General features: G+C 40.6%; 1 long non-coding RNA gene across 2 annotated transcripts; it reads right to left on the reverse strand.

The window, feature by feature from the left end:
• Positions 1-4,002: 4,002 nt before the first annotated feature.
• LOC121404501 lies at positions 4,003-4,430 on the reverse strand. Of its 2 annotated transcripts, none has more exons than XR_005968048.1 (3): positions 4,257-4,430; positions 4,117-4,192; positions 4,003-4,056 (listed from the first exon to the last, which is right to left on the reverse strand). It is a non-coding gene; the product is annotated as an uncharacterized LOC121404501 (long non-coding RNA). The 2 variants fall into 2 exon arrangements; XR_005968049.1 differs by having other exon boundaries at positions 4,117-4,197.
• Between the last annotated feature and the right edge of the window lie 1,865 nt (positions 4,431-6,295).

A 6,295-nucleotide genomic window follows, 5' to 3' on the forward strand; every position in this document is an offset into this window, starting at 1 on the left:
AATAGTTATTAAGCCGTTCGGGATATGGCAAAAATCTACAGCTAGTATTTCCTACCAACGCCTTCTCTCTTCTTTTATGAGAACAAAAAGCTACATTCTTCCGATTGTTAACTCCAACAACAGGCAGAGTTAATTTTGGTTTTTCGGGGGCATCCGATGGTGGTGGGATGCACCCTTCTGACGGTTTTCCGAAGCTCTACGAATGCAGGTTTGGCACTGCGGCTTATACACATTCGGGGCTCCACAGCCGTAACAAAAAATACGCCTATCTGCAAGACAATTTTCCCACACATGTCCAAGTTCCTCACAATTCCAACAAGTACGCTTAGCAGTCGAACTTTGAATGGCCTCTATGCTAAGATCCTCGTCCTCTTCCGGATCACTTTCTGGGCGGGATTCCTCCAGACTATAAATGGGACGACGAGATGCTATCGGTCTAGTCTTCTCTGCTTTCTGCAACTCTTGCACTAAATTTTCATGCATCTGGACTAATCTTCGCAACTGACCGACTGAGCTAATGGTCTGATACAAGATTTTATGACGATTTTCCGGAAGCAAATTCGCTTTTAATATTTCTATTAATTCCTCTTCATCCATTTTAATGCCAAACTTGTCTATTAGACCAGCCACCGCGTCATGAAAAGCAACGAAGGGCTCGCCAACTTTTTGCTTGCGAGATCGAATCAATTCCTTGCTCATAAACTCGGAACGGTAGTCCTTATATTGCTGTCTAAGAGCTGCACAAAATTCTGACCAAACTATGCGATCAACCTGCTTGTGGTATCTCCAATACCAATCGCGCGCTTTGCCGACTAACAAGATGTGCAAATGTTTACAAAGGCCTAAAAAGTCACTCTCCAAAGTTTCATCTGTCAAAACCTTGACTCGGTAAATAAACTCCTCTACCCCTAAGCCTTCCACAGAACCATCAAACGGGACATTCCATTTTTGCATAATGTCCGCCGTCTTTGCCTTTCGCATGCTAGAACTGCTGGCGGTGTATGACACAGGTGTGGGGACATTTGATCTATACGAGTACCCTTCTTGAGGACTAGCTTGAGACTGGACATGTAAATTGGACATGGCTTTGGCAACAGTGCTCTCGATCATCTGTTGCAGGGTATCCAAGTCAAAACCCTGGCTTTGAGGAGCCGATAGCACATTGTAAGCTGGCCCATGACTAGCGTGGGCAGCGACACTTGCCGACGGAGCCTCAGTCTGATTGGAACTATGACTAGCATCCAACCCTGATAAACACACTACTTCAGGACCTGAAGATCGATTTTGAGGGATCTTTGGGACCTGCTTTTTAACTGGTGGCCGAGTTCTTTTTGAACGGGTTGGCCTTGTGGTCCGTTCGACCGGGGCTGATTCTGCAGGCGGGATTTGGCTCAATTGTGGATTGTGGCCGTTTCCCTCTGCTACCGTTCCCGTCTCTGGCTGACGATTTCCCTTCCCTGGAGTCTGCACTAGCTCCAAAGCTTTGGCAAGACTTCGAGTGGCCATTCCAGAGGGACCTGGTAATTCCGTTTGTTCTGGCGGCCTCTTGTTCGGTGAACAATTGCCAACGACTAATTTGGCTTGCGATAACGTCCATGATCTACTACAGTTTGGACAACCCTCGTGATGAGGGCACCATGCTTCCAAACAAGCTTTATGAAATACGTGATTTCAAGGGGTACAAAAACACGGCTGAGTATTGGACATTTCGGAGCAACAAATGCCACAAATGTTTTCTGAACCCAGCGTGTTTCTCTGAGGGCTATGTCTTAAAGGCATATTTCAAATTTTAATTTTTTTGTTTGTTTTGTTTTTCTAACAAAGTTTTCCTAGGGTGACATTTAATTGGTGACATAATAAGATCGGGCTACAATTTGTGCATCTTTGGAACGAAGACAAAAAAAATTTTTTTAATTGGGCTATTGTTACTATTTTGAATTGATCTGGGATTACTGCCCTGGTTTAGGCTTCTACACATGATTCGGCGAGTGTACGCAAAACAGCATAAACGCTAGTTCCAGACAACCATATGCAAACGCTTCTGCCGTTGCAACAATATCGAACCAACTCACTGGTATGAGTGTAGACCAAAGCTGGAACCGTAATCTCTGGGCTTAAATACCCCGTACAGGGACAATCAGTACTGATATCCGGTCTAAACCAAATATGCAATATTCTGCAATTGTATGTAACCGTATGTTCCCCACAAAGAGTTACAATACCATTCCGGAATAAAACTCAAAAGACAATCTATTGAAACTAAACTCATCTAAATTAACTGATTCTTGACAACCGCGACCTTGACTAATCTTCCTTGTTCGGTAAGGATACGCAAGCAGCATATTCACAAATTCCAGACAACACTATCGACTAGCCAGAACAGAGGCGACAACAAGCAAGCAATACAATCAATTTAGGATAATCACTTAAGCGTTATTTCGTCTTAGCCTCGACGACTTCCACTAAAAATCATGTAATGTACCAAACCCCTCTATGCATATAGCACAGTGCAGACCGTAGCGTGAGGCCGGTCTTAACGTTGGACGTTCCCTGAGTATCCTGTTGGCAGTGAAGAAGGTCGATGGGACACAACTAGCAAAACAGCCTGTGGGGGGGTTCTTGACCCATTCCATCTCCAACCTCAGAGTACACATTTAATAATGTCCCTTGCCTTAATGTTTACTTTCATCGATCAACGCAATGCAAAGTGCAACGCGACTCACAACGAATGAAAAATGATTAACTTTGAACCAGACTCTACTCTCTTCAATTTCTCACTAATACACCCATTCCACTGAGATGTGTGGACCGTGAGTCTGCTTGATGGTATGCAGTAACGCGTCTCAACCCTCCCGACCATTGAGCTTTTCTGCGCGCAATAAATATTTGAAAAAACTCCCAAAAACGATATCTCTTCTCTCTCTTCTTCTTCACATTACTTCAAGGAAATATTAATTATTTTATTTACTCCATAATTTTTACACAAAACTTAATACTTGAAACCATTACCTTTAATCTTCATAACTCATTTAATAAGCCAACACCACTTAAATACTTCATAATAATATTCTTTTGCTTTCATAACTAGACTTTTATACCCTATTTTCATTATTATTGCTCAAACAATTCCTTTGATAAATTCTATTCTTACTAATTTTTAATCTCGTTGCTTTTGCTCATATTCACTTTCACATATACAACCGCTGAAAAGAAGTTTTAATTAAATAATAACATAATATATAAAAACTAATAAGAATATAGAAAAATCAATTCAATGCAAATATATCATAAGGGGTTAAGGTTTTCTTGTATCAAAGTGAAACCAATAAAACGAGGAAAGTCAGCAAACGCAAAATCAAAACAAACACGCAAAAAATCGGTGCAGGTGCTTTGCGGATTGCATCGTTATCTCTGTTAACTCTCTTTCTTCACCTCTTCTTTCGATCGCACACTCTATCTCACAGAGACGGGTATGTCGGTTTCCACGCTTTCTTTTACATGGTTAATTTCTTTTGGTTTTTATTGGTTGTTTTTATTCGGTCTGTTGGACTCACCCAGATTTATCGTAGAAGGCCTTCTAGAAGATCGGTTTGATTTTTTTTTATTGATTTTAGGTAATTAGTTTGGGGTGATAGAGCATTACAAGTCTCGCTTCACTGGGTTATTTTCACTCTGCCTTTTCACTCACTTTGCATGTCTTAGTTACTTTACACTTTATTCTTTTGTCCGGTTGTACATGTGTTGGTGATCTTGAACGTGCCTATTCGTTTACATGTCTTCTTTTTGATGTAATTGCGAATTTCTTTTACTCAACCCTAAATTTTCACTAATTCACTAATTGCTGCTGCTTCGCCTTCTTCTGCTTGTCTCCGGTATTCCGTTTTCCAAACGTTCTGCTCCGGTCGTTAACCCTGCTCTCCCGCTAATGTCAATCGAACAAACTCAGACTGCGCATATGTAACGTTGCTGCGGCTGCTGGTCTGCCAAAGAAAGTTACGTCGGGGAGCTCGGCCCTTTCCACGGGTTCTTCTGCCCCTGACTTGACCCTGATCTGGTCTATGAGGAGAGGTTAGGTCAGAAAATTGTCTTGGACTATAAAAACCCCTTATTTCTCACCTTTTTCTTTATTTTCCTTCGCTATGTTTTTGTTGGGCACAGCAATGTTTTAAAAGCGCCTGCTTTGAACCAAAATCTGTTCTGGAATACAGTCTTATAAATTCCATGTGACTCCCTACAATCTTCCACGAAATATTTACCTGGCCGAACTATAGACCACTTTCAAAACAATTCTTTTCGAAGATTTATTTAAAATTCCCACGGATGCCTTAAATATTTCGAGATTGCTCTTTGAATATTTAGGACTTATACTATTAGCCTGGGTTAAGCGCGTAATTTAATTTCGATACGAAAAATTAGGTCTGGTCAGTTACGCTGGTACGATCAAATAGGAAGAGGAAATTCGCTGAGCTCGACAAGAACCTATTCTCGCTCCACTCAAAACGATCGAGTTTACGAGCTTTCTTCCCAGCTGACTGTGTTGTGAAACTCGCGAGTGTATCTCCTAACGTAATGAGCTTAAATTTCCCGCCAAATCGATAACAATTTATACGAATTCTACGAAAAATTAAAAACCAAATTTTTCTCTTTTTTTTTTGAGAACCATGCACAGCACAATCAGAGGGACAATCAGTATTGGAATCCAAACAGAATTCGCAATATTCTGGAATTGTATCTGACCGAGGGTAACATCTTATGGACAAAACTAATAAGCATTAAGCCTATGAAAACAAACGAGCAAAAGGTGGGACGAGCCAATAGCGGATGTTGTTGCTAAAGGTACAGACCTGTTATTGTAAGTCTCGTTGAAAACCAGCCCCACGTTGGGCGCCAAAAATTTTTGTAATCTCTCTTCTTATAGTAGCCCTAGCACTAGGTGGTAGGGGCGTCGGCTGTCGAGGCACTGTCGGTCGGGATTCACTGGTTCCGTGCTCTTTCGGTAACTTGGGGGGGGTTCGTTTGACCGCGTCTCGACTCCTACTACATAAACTTAATATAGAATCCCTTGACTCTAAATGGAGCTAAACTCCGAAAACAACACACTGCATAAACATACCCTGTCTACGAAACAAACCGGGAATGAGCAAAAGAAAGGCTTTTGTCGATTCGCTCCAAAAGAGGTATGCGCGAGGCCTTGAGGTGGTATTCGACCCGCACTACTCTTTACCCGCCCTTCCATGATTTCCGATATGCAATACTTTTCCGGAAATCCCGTTTTTTTGTTCACCCTATCTCATTATGTCCCCATGTCACCAGGAAATTAATATCTTAACCGTCCATATTCATATTCATAAATTTCAGGTTATATTTCTGCACTTAGGCAAAGGCATCCAACACAAAATGCAAGCGAAACTTAAAAGAACTAAAAAAAATATATACAGCCTAATTTAAGTAGTAGAAAAGAGGAGAAAAAAAAATTGCTTAAACCATAATAAAAATATAAGAATATATCATATAAAAATTATAAACATACCAAAAAAATCAACAATATATGTATAGCAGGATAGAAGTAGGTCGGTAAAATTAATTAGGAATATTCCATAATAATAAAAAAAATGTATAGAAAAATAATATAATTATTAAAACTACATCATGTTAAGGCATTGGGCAAATTATTTATCCGAACAAAGATAAACGAAAAGGTGATTGGAAGCCGCAATTAAAATTCAAAGGAAACTTTTTCTTTGTTGGCTAGTGTAGGTTTAATGCATTAGAAGAATGCAACCAATTCGAAAAACAAACAAACACGCAAAACGGAACTACCGACTAACCCTAACGGAAAGCTATGAGTAAAAAGCTTTACGCAGGCATAGCGGCAGCCGAATATCGTAAGCGCAAGCCCGTTTGGCTTAAGAGAATACCCGCACAAAAGGGAAATGGGAAATCGTGTCTTTCTTTGCTCTCACTTACGGCTTACAGTGGTCCCTCGCTGAAAGGCGCCTTTCGCTGAGATTTTCTGTGGAGGCTGTGGAAAAATTTTACGGTTTGCCCATGTCGGGTGGTTATGCACAAGGGGGGTATATAGATAGAAAGTTTTTCTTCTTTTTAACCAAAAACAAAAAAGTAAAATTTTGAAGATTAACAGCAGCGGGTTTTTGTTGTTTTTTTTTTTTTTGAGGGCTTACTGTACTTAAATAAATGCAAGAAAAGAAGTAAAGAGAGGTATAAAAGCTACACTAGACTACTCGAAATTTAATACGGCATCCTCAACGGCTTCATCTGCTCTTGGTGAGGGGGG

Source organism: Drosophila obscura, unplaced genomic scaffold (genome assembly GCF_018151105.1).
Source record: "Drosophila obscura isolate BZ-5 IFL unplaced genomic scaffold, ASM1815110v1 contig_208, whole genome shotgun sequence".
NCBI classification, from domain to species: domain Eukaryota; kingdom Metazoa; phylum Arthropoda; class Insecta; order Diptera; family Drosophilidae; genus Drosophila; species Drosophila obscura.